Source organism: Taudactylus pleione, unplaced genomic scaffold, assembly GCF_031769625.1.
Source record: "Taudactylus pleione unplaced genomic scaffold, aTauple2 ptg001126l, whole genome shotgun sequence".
Taxonomy (NCBI): domain Eukaryota; kingdom Metazoa; phylum Chordata; class Amphibia; order Anura; family Myobatrachidae; genus Taudactylus; species Taudactylus pleione.
Genome location: NW_028285527.1, coordinates 1490711 through 1499806, shown reverse-complemented (window position 1 = coordinate 1499806; position 9096 = coordinate 1490711).

Sequence of the window (9096 nt, the reverse complement as noted above, 5' to 3'; positions counted from 1 at the left end):
AGATATGTGATATTAATAAAGAAAAAGTGATTTAAAATGATAACACAACCACTGTGTGCCAGACACTAAATAATCTGTGCTCTTGGTATATCCTGTGATGTTGCAACATGTTTGTACTGTGGCCCATTTATAGATTGCATGTGATTGGAAGAAATCAGAGCAGCCACTGAACTATGGGGGCGATTGAAATGCTTTGCCAGCGGATTTTGTTTTAAGACGCCCGATGGAGCAATTCAATTGTTGCTCCTTCAGGGCGTGATAGCTGCTGGCGCCGTCATTTCTGCTTGCACCCTCAGGAGGGTGTGAGCAGAAATGTCTGAGAAACCCCCTGGTTATGGCACGCTAATCGCAGTTAGCGAGCCCTAACCAGAACTTTAGACCGGTTTAGCTGTTTTACATGGCTAAACTCAGGGTGAAGAGGGCAAAAATGAATGAGCGCCCAGAACAATTGAATTGCAACACTGGGTGCTCATTAATTATAACAGCATAAAAAATATTTGATTTGCCCCCTAAGACTCTATACTAGCTCATATATGGAATGTAGCGGAAGATGGAATACAATACAAATCCATGTCATAACAGAGTACAGAAAGTCCATACGTCCTGGGTACCCTGGTATTGTATTCATAGTTCATTGCTGCCTAGTACCCATTAGAAATGATTTGTGTAACTATCTCCTAGGGGCTCTATTTGAGCTCTCATCCAGCAGATCACTTGGGTCTGGGAGATCACCTTTTCCTCTCTCTATATATAGAATAGCGCTATATAAATAAAATGATTATTAATAATAATAATTAATAATAATGTATTTAGTACCTCCATGAATTGATAACAGTCAGTAATCAATTGTTCTGGGGTGGATAGCGCTGCTCCGCCACTGCTTGAATCCTTTCACTAGCTTCTAAACTCCTTTAGAATGAAATTAAAGCTCTTTACTCTCATCTCCACCCCCCCAACTCAACATCTCTGACTTCGTCACAAGATACATCTTCTCTCACCCTGTCGGATCTTCGTCTGACCTATGCCTCCCTCACCCTCTCAGCTCTCATTCCTGTCTTCCCATTCTGCCCCCAGCCTATGGATATCCCTATCCTGCCTAACCAGACTCTCTCTCATCTCCACTTAAACAATCCCTCAAATCCCATCTATTAACCATACATAGCCTCCCTCACCCCCACATGATCTCCACTTGATCTTCCTCCATCAACCCCACCAGCTTGTCTTGACTTAATTGTTCCATATCCCTGTAGACAGTAGGCACTCACCGGCAGGCACATCTGCTTCTCCCCATCTATTCCTTTAGCACTTTGAGCCTGATTCACTATGGATCGCAATATTGCGTACACACACAGTACAACTGCGATAGTATGCTAATCCATTGTGATCTCAATGCAAACTCAGCACAACATAAGGACGCCCACTTTACCTTACACACATACGTAATGTTTAGCAGAATAGTGAAACCATCGGTAACATCGAGTACCATCGCAGCCTCATGCATACTAGCACAAGCCCTAATCTTACTCAGAAATTGCTAACTTCATTGCATGCTATGAGACCTCACACTGCATAGGGCATCGCAGTGGCTATTTTATGCATGCCCCTGCAATGGCGTGCGAGCACATTGGCACGTGTACGTATCCCCTACGACCCTGCCGTCTCCCACCCACAAATGGCACTGCCTGTCAATCACTCTGCGATGGGTCTGTGTAGCATCTGCGATTGGAGTCCAATCGCAATAGCTAGTTTGTGCACTGCGATGTGTACGCATGTGCATAACACAACCGGCCGATTGCCTGCATATTAGCAACTGTGGGCCTGATTCAGAGCCGCTCGTAAGCGGCCTCTCATTCACTCCGAGCGATGTTCGCACATCTGCGCATGCATATGAGTTGTAATGCACATGCGCCAACCAGTCAGTGCGGTCGGAAATCGTGTGCTCACAAAATAGCGAGTGCCTGCTAATTTGAGTGACAGAATGAGGTGTTTGTGGGTGGTAACAGGGGAAGGTGCTTGAAAACGGGGAGTGGAGATCCGAACGCAGGTGCTTGAAACGGGCATAATTAACAAAGCAGCATCATCAACCACGTCACTTGGTTGTCTTTTAGCCTGAACTGCTCACATGATTGTGGTAGGAAAATGCTACCACAAGAATTGCGAGCAGTTCATACGCCTTTCGATGTACTCGATTAATCTAATAAATAGAGGAGATGACGTATGATGCGAGCGGCCAAGGGGCGTCTTTACAAAATAGCGAGCGCATGTTTCGGACACTCACTCAGACATAGAGGCGTCAACAGACCGCAAAGAGCGAGCGCTCAATTTAAATTTCCACCCCCTTTTTCTGAACGAGCGTCCGCAAATAGCGTCCGGCTCTGAATCAGGCCCTGTGATCCTTGCCGAATCAGGCCCTCTGTCCGTTGTGTGTGCAATCTCTATGTTTATATGCTCTGTCTTACACATCTCGTGACTTGTACATGCCTAAGGTTTTACACACATCCTGCATGACGTTCATTGGTATTTGTTTAATGTATATACAGTACATACAGTGCATCCAGAAAGTATTCACAACGCTTCACTTTTTCCACATTTTGTTATGTTACAGCCTTATTCCAAAATTGAATAAATTCATTTTTGTCAAAAATCAACACACAAAACCCCATCAAGACAACGTTTTTGAGATCTTTACAAATTTTATAAAAAAAACCACTTAGAAATCACATGTACATAAGTATTCACGGCCTTTGCCATGAAACTCAAAATTGAGCTCAGGTGCATCCTGTTTCCACTGATCATCCTTGAGATGTTCTTACAGCTTAATTGGAGTCCACCTGTGGTAAATTCAGTTGATTGGACATGATTTTGAAAGGCATACACCTGTCTACATAAGGTTCCACACTTGACAGTGCATGTCAGAGCACAAACCAAGCATGAAGTCCAAGGAATTGTCTGTAGACCTCTGAGACAAGATTGTCTCGAGGCACAAATCTGGGGAAGGGTACAGAAAAATATCTGCTGCTTTGAAGGTCCCAATGAGCACAGTGGCCTCCATCATCCGTAAATGGAAGAAGTTCGGAACCACCAGGACTCTTCCTAGAGTTGGCCGGCCGTCTAAACTTAGCAATTGGGAGAGAAGGGCCCTAGTCAGGGAGGTGACCAAGAACCCGATGGTCACTCTGTCAGAGCTACAGCATTCCCCTGTGGAGAGAGGAGAATCTTCCAGAAGGACAACCATCTCTGCACCAATCCACCAATCAGGCCTGTATGGTAGTGTGGTTTTACTAAGCCACTCCTTAGTAAAAAGCACATGGCAGCCGGCCTGGAGTTTGCCAAAATGCACCTGAAGGACTCTCAGACCATGAGAGACAAAGATTGAACTCTTTGGCATGAATGACAGGCGTTATGTTTGGAGGAAACCAGGCACCGCTCATCACCAGGCCAATACCATCCCTACAGTGAAGCATGGTAGTGGCAGCATCATGCTGTGGGGATGATTTTCAGCGACCGGAACTGGGAGACTAGTCAGGATAGAGGGAAAGATGAATGCAGCAATGTACAGAGACATCCTTGATGAAATCCTGCTCCAGAGCGCTCTTGACCTCAGACTGGGGCGACGGTTCCTCTTTCATCAGGACAAAGACCCTAAGCACACAGCCAAGATATCAAAGGAGTGGCTTCAGGACATCTCTGTGAATGTCCTTGAGTGGCCCAGCCAGAGCCCAGACTTGAATCCAATTGAACATCTCTGGAGAGATCTGAAAATGGCTGTGCACCGACACTTCCCATCCAACCTGATGGAGCTTGAGAGGTGCTGCAAAGAGGAATGTGCGAAACTGCCCAAAGACAGGTGTGCCAAGCTTGTGGCATCATATTCAAAAAGACTTGAGGCTGTAATTGCTGCCAAAGGTGCATCAACAAAGTATTGAGCAAAGGCTGTGAATACTTATGTACATGTGATTTCTTAGTTTTTGTTTTTTTATTACATTTTAAAAAATTTAAAAAAAACTTTATACACGTTGTCATTATGGGGTATTGTGTGTAGAATTTTGAGGACAAAAATTAATTTATTCCATTTTGGAATAAGGCTGTAACATAACAAAATGTGGAAAAAATGAAGCGTTGTGAATACTTTCCGGATGCACTGTAACTGTACTTTGCTGATCCAGCACTGCGGAATCAACAGGGGTTAGCACTTTTGGTAACTCCATAATTGTGTAGAGAGATGCAACAAAAAAAGCTCCATTACTAGGGGACACCCGTTTTCACCAGAAAAAGGATTATCACATATGGATAATACAGCTTGTGTTCTATACCTAAAACCAAGGGTCACAGTTCATAGGCTAGCCCAGTACTAAGTGCTTGCCCCCTAGGCTAAGGTTTACTAGCCAGCCCCTGCAGATAGTGCAGGTCTAAGAGAGGGAGGAGGGAACAGCAAAGGATGGGACAGTAGAGGAGGCCTAATAGGAGGGACCAAAGAAGGCTATGGACGTTGTGTGTGATGGTAAATAAATGTAGCATCTTTTCCTCTTCACCAACCATATTTTTGTACGTAGGCATGACACTGAAGGTCTTAGGTGAGTCAGACTAATGTGTGGAAGTTTTATTATTCCTAGAGGGTTCTGAACAGTCCGAACACAGGAAGAAGCTTGCTCTATAATACAGAGCTCTTTGTAATTGTTGATATGCTGCCTAAGCCTATAATAATAGGTTGTATAGATGAGAAGATTATAAACAATTAAAACGAGCATGAAAACCAATGCCAGGCAAGCAATCCTCATTCAGAAACATTATGTTTGTAGGGTGTAATTTCATTGGTAATAACTGAATACAAATGATGATTGAGGCTCTAATATGTTACATTTTATCTTCTACAGATTTAGAGGTCGATAAATTGTAGGCAGAGGACTCCAGTCTTAGGGGTATATTTACTAAAGTGAGAGTATTTAGAAGTGGCGATGTTGTCCATAGCAACCAATCAGATTCTAGCTATTATCATCTAGAAGGTGCTAGTTAAATGTTAAGTAGAATCTGATTGGTTGTAATGGGCAAAATCTCCATTTCTAAAACCTCTCTCTTTAGTAAATATACCCTTTATAATTAACTGTGTGTGTTTGAGCTGTGCTTGGCTCAGCATATATATATATACTTTTTTTACACATGGTATGTCTTGGATATGGATGAGAATACAACACTTTTGCATGCACTTTTTTAAAATTGTATTCATTTTGCAGCCAGTTCTACATCAGCTGAGAAATGAGGAGAGGGAGATCAGATCCTGGAGAGAGATTACTCATGTGTGCCTCTGATCCCCCCTTCCTATGTGTGCCTCTAACCTCCCCTACTCATGTGTGTCTCTGACTCTCCCTACCAATGTGTGCCTCTGACCCCCTCCCTACCCAGGTGTGCCTCTGACCCTCCTTGCCCAGGTGTGCCTCTTTCTTCCCTACTCAGGTGTGCTTCTGACTAGCCCTACCCATGTGTGCTACTGACTCCCCTACACATGTGTGCCTCTGACCCACCCTACCCAGGTGTATCTTTGACCCACTCTACCCATGTGTGCCACTGACTTCCCCTACCTATGTGCGTGCGTCTGAGTCGCCTTACCCATGTGTGCCTCTGACTCCCTCTACCCATGTGTGTGCCACTGACTCGCCCTACCCATGTGTGCCTCTGACTCGCCTTACCCATGTGTGCTACTGACTCCCCCTACCTAAGTATGTGCCTCTGACTCGCCCTACCCATGTGTGCCTCTGACTTGCCATACCCATGTGTGCCTCTGACTCGCCCTACCCATGTGTGCCTCTGACTCCTCCTACCCATGTGTGCCTCTGACTCCTCTTACCCATGTGAGTGCCGCTGACTCACACTACCCATGTGTGCCTCTGACTCGCCGTACCCATGTGTGCCTCTGACTCGCCCTACCTATGTGTGCATCTGACTCTCCCTACCCATGTGTGCTACTGACTCCCCCTACCCATGTATGCCTCTTACTCCCCCTACCCATGTGTGCCTCTGACTCCCCCTACCCATGTGTGCCTATGACTCCCCCTACCTATGTGTGCCTCTGACTCCCCTTACCCATGAGTGCTACTGACTCCCCCTACCCATGTGTGCCACTGACTCCCCCTACCCATGTTTGCCTCTGACTCTCCCTACCGATGTGTGCCTCTGACTCCATCTACCCAGGTGTATCTCTGAATCCCCCTTCCCATGTGTGCCTCTGACTCCCCCTACCCATGTGTGCCTCTGAATCCCCTACCCATCTGTGCTACTGACTCCCCCTACCCATGTGTGCCTCTGACTCCCCCTACCCATGTGTGCCTCTGACTCCCCTTACCCATGAGTGCTACTGACTCCCCCTGCCCATGTGTGCCTCTGACTCTCCCTACACATGTGTGCCTCTGACTCCATCTACCCAGGTGTATCTCTGACTCCCCCTACCCATGTGTGCTACTGACATCCCCTATCCATGTGTGCTACTGACTCCCCCTACTCAGGTGTGCCTATGACTCCCCCTACCCATGTGTGCCTCTGACTCGCCCTACCCATGTGTGCCTCTAACTCCCCCTACCCATGTGTGCCTCTGACTTGCCCTACCCATGTGTGCTGCTGACTCCCCCTACCCATGTGTGTCTCTGACTTCCCCTACCCATGTGTGCCTTTGACTCTCCCTACCCATGTGTGCCTCTGACTCCCCCTACACATGTGTGCCTCTGACTCCCCCTACCCATGTGTGCCTCTGACTCGCCCTACCCATGTGAGCTACTGACTCACCCTACCCATGTGTGTCTCTGACTCCCCCTACCCATGTGTGCCTCTGACTTCCCCTATCCATGTGTGCCTCTGACTCCCCCTACCCATGTGTACCTATGACTCCCCCTACCCATATGTGCCACTGACTCCCCCTACCCATGTGTGCCTCTGACTCCAACTACCCATGAGTGCTACTGACTCCCCCTACCCATGTGTACCACTGACTCTCCCTACCCATGTGTGCCTCTGACTCTCCCTACCCATGTGTGCCACTGACACTCCCTACCCATGTGTGCCTCTGACTCCCCCTACCCATGTGTGCCTCTGACTCTGTCTACCCAGGTGTATCTCTGACTTGCCCTACCCATGTGTGCCTCTGACTCCCTCTACCCATGTGTGCCTATGACTCCCCCTACCCATGTGTGCTGCTGACTCGCACTACCCATGTGTGCCTCTGACTCCCCTATACATGTGTGCTACTGACTCCCCCTACCCATGTGTGCCTCTGACTTGCCCTACCCATATGTGCTACTGACTCGTTCTACCCATGTGTATCTCTGACTCCCCCTACCCATGTGTGCCTCTGACTCCCCCTACCCATGTCTGCCTCTGACTCTCCCTACCCATGTGTGCCTCTGACTCCCCTACACATGTGTTCTACTGACACCCCCTACCCATGTGTGCCTCTGACTTCCCCTACCCATGTGTGCCTCTGACTCACCCTATCCATGTGTACCTCTGACTCCCCCTACCCATGTGTGCCTTTGACTCACCCTATCCATGTGTGCCTCTGACTCTCCCTACCCATGTGTGCCTCTGACTCCCCCTACCCATGTGTGCCTCTGACTCCCCCTACCCATGTGTGCCTCTGACTCTCCCTACCCATGTGTGCCTCTGACTCTCCCTACCCATGTGTGCCTCTGACTCTGTCTACCCAGGTGTATCTCTGACTTGCCCTACCCATGTGTGCCTCTGACTCCCCCTACCCATGTGTGCCTATGACTCCCCCTACCCATGTGTGCTACTGACTCGCACTACCCATGTGTGCCTCTGACTCCCCTATACATGTGTGCTACTGACTCCCCCTACCGATGTGTGCCTCTGACTCCCCCTACCCCTGTGGGCCTCTGACTCGCCCTACCCATATGTGCTACTGACTCGTTCTACCCATGTGTATCTCTGACTCCCCCTACCCATGTGTGCCTCTGACTCCCCCTACCCATGTATGCCTCTGACTCTCCCTACCCATGTGTGCCTCTGTCTCCCCTACACATGTGTGCTACTGACTCACCCTACCCATGTGTGCCTCTGACTCCCTCTACCCATGTGTGCCTCTGACTCACCCTATCCATGTGTACCTCTGACTCTCCCTACCCATGTGTGCCTCTGACTCCATCTACCCAGGTGTATCTCTGAATCCCCCTTCCCATGTGTGCCTCTGACTCCCCCTACCCATGTGTGCCTCTGAATCCCCTACCCATCTGTGCTACTGACTCCCCCTACCATGTGTGCCTCTGACTCCCCCTACCCATGTGTGCCTCTGACTCCCCTTACCCATGAGTGCTACTGACTCCCCCTGCCCATGTGTGCCTCTGACTCTCTCTACACATGTGTGCCTCTGACTCCATCTACCCAGGTGTATCTCTGACTCCCCCTACCCATGTGTGCTACTGACATCCCCTATCCATGTGTGCTACTGACTCCCCCTACTCAGGTGTGCCTATGACTCCCCCTACCCATGTGTGCCTCTGACTCGCCCTACCCATGTGTGCCTCTAACTCCCCCTACCCATGTGTGCCTCCGACTTGCCCTACCCATGTGTGCTGCTGACTCACCCTACCCATGTGTGTCTCTGACTCCCCCTACCCATGTGTACCTATGACTCCCCCTACCCATATGTGCCACTGACTCCCCCTACCCATGTGTGCCTCTGACTCCCCCTACCCATGAGTGCTACTGACTCCCCCTACCCATGTGTACCACTGACCCTCCCTACCCATGTGTGCCTCTTACTCTCCCTACCCATGTGTGCCACTGACACTCCCTACCCATGTGTGCCTCTGACTCCCCCTACCCATGTGTGCCTCTGACTCTGTCTACCCAGGTGTATCTCTGACTTGCCCTACCCATGTTTGCCTCTGACTCCCTCTACCCATGTGTGCCTATGACTCCCCCTACCCATGTGTGCTGCTGACTCGCACTACCCATGTGTGCCTCTGACTCCCCTATACATGTGTGCTACTGACTCCCCCTACCCATGTGTGCCTCTGACTTGCCCTACCCATATGTGCTACTGACTCGTTCTACCCATGTGTATCTCTGACTCCCCCTACCCATGTGTGC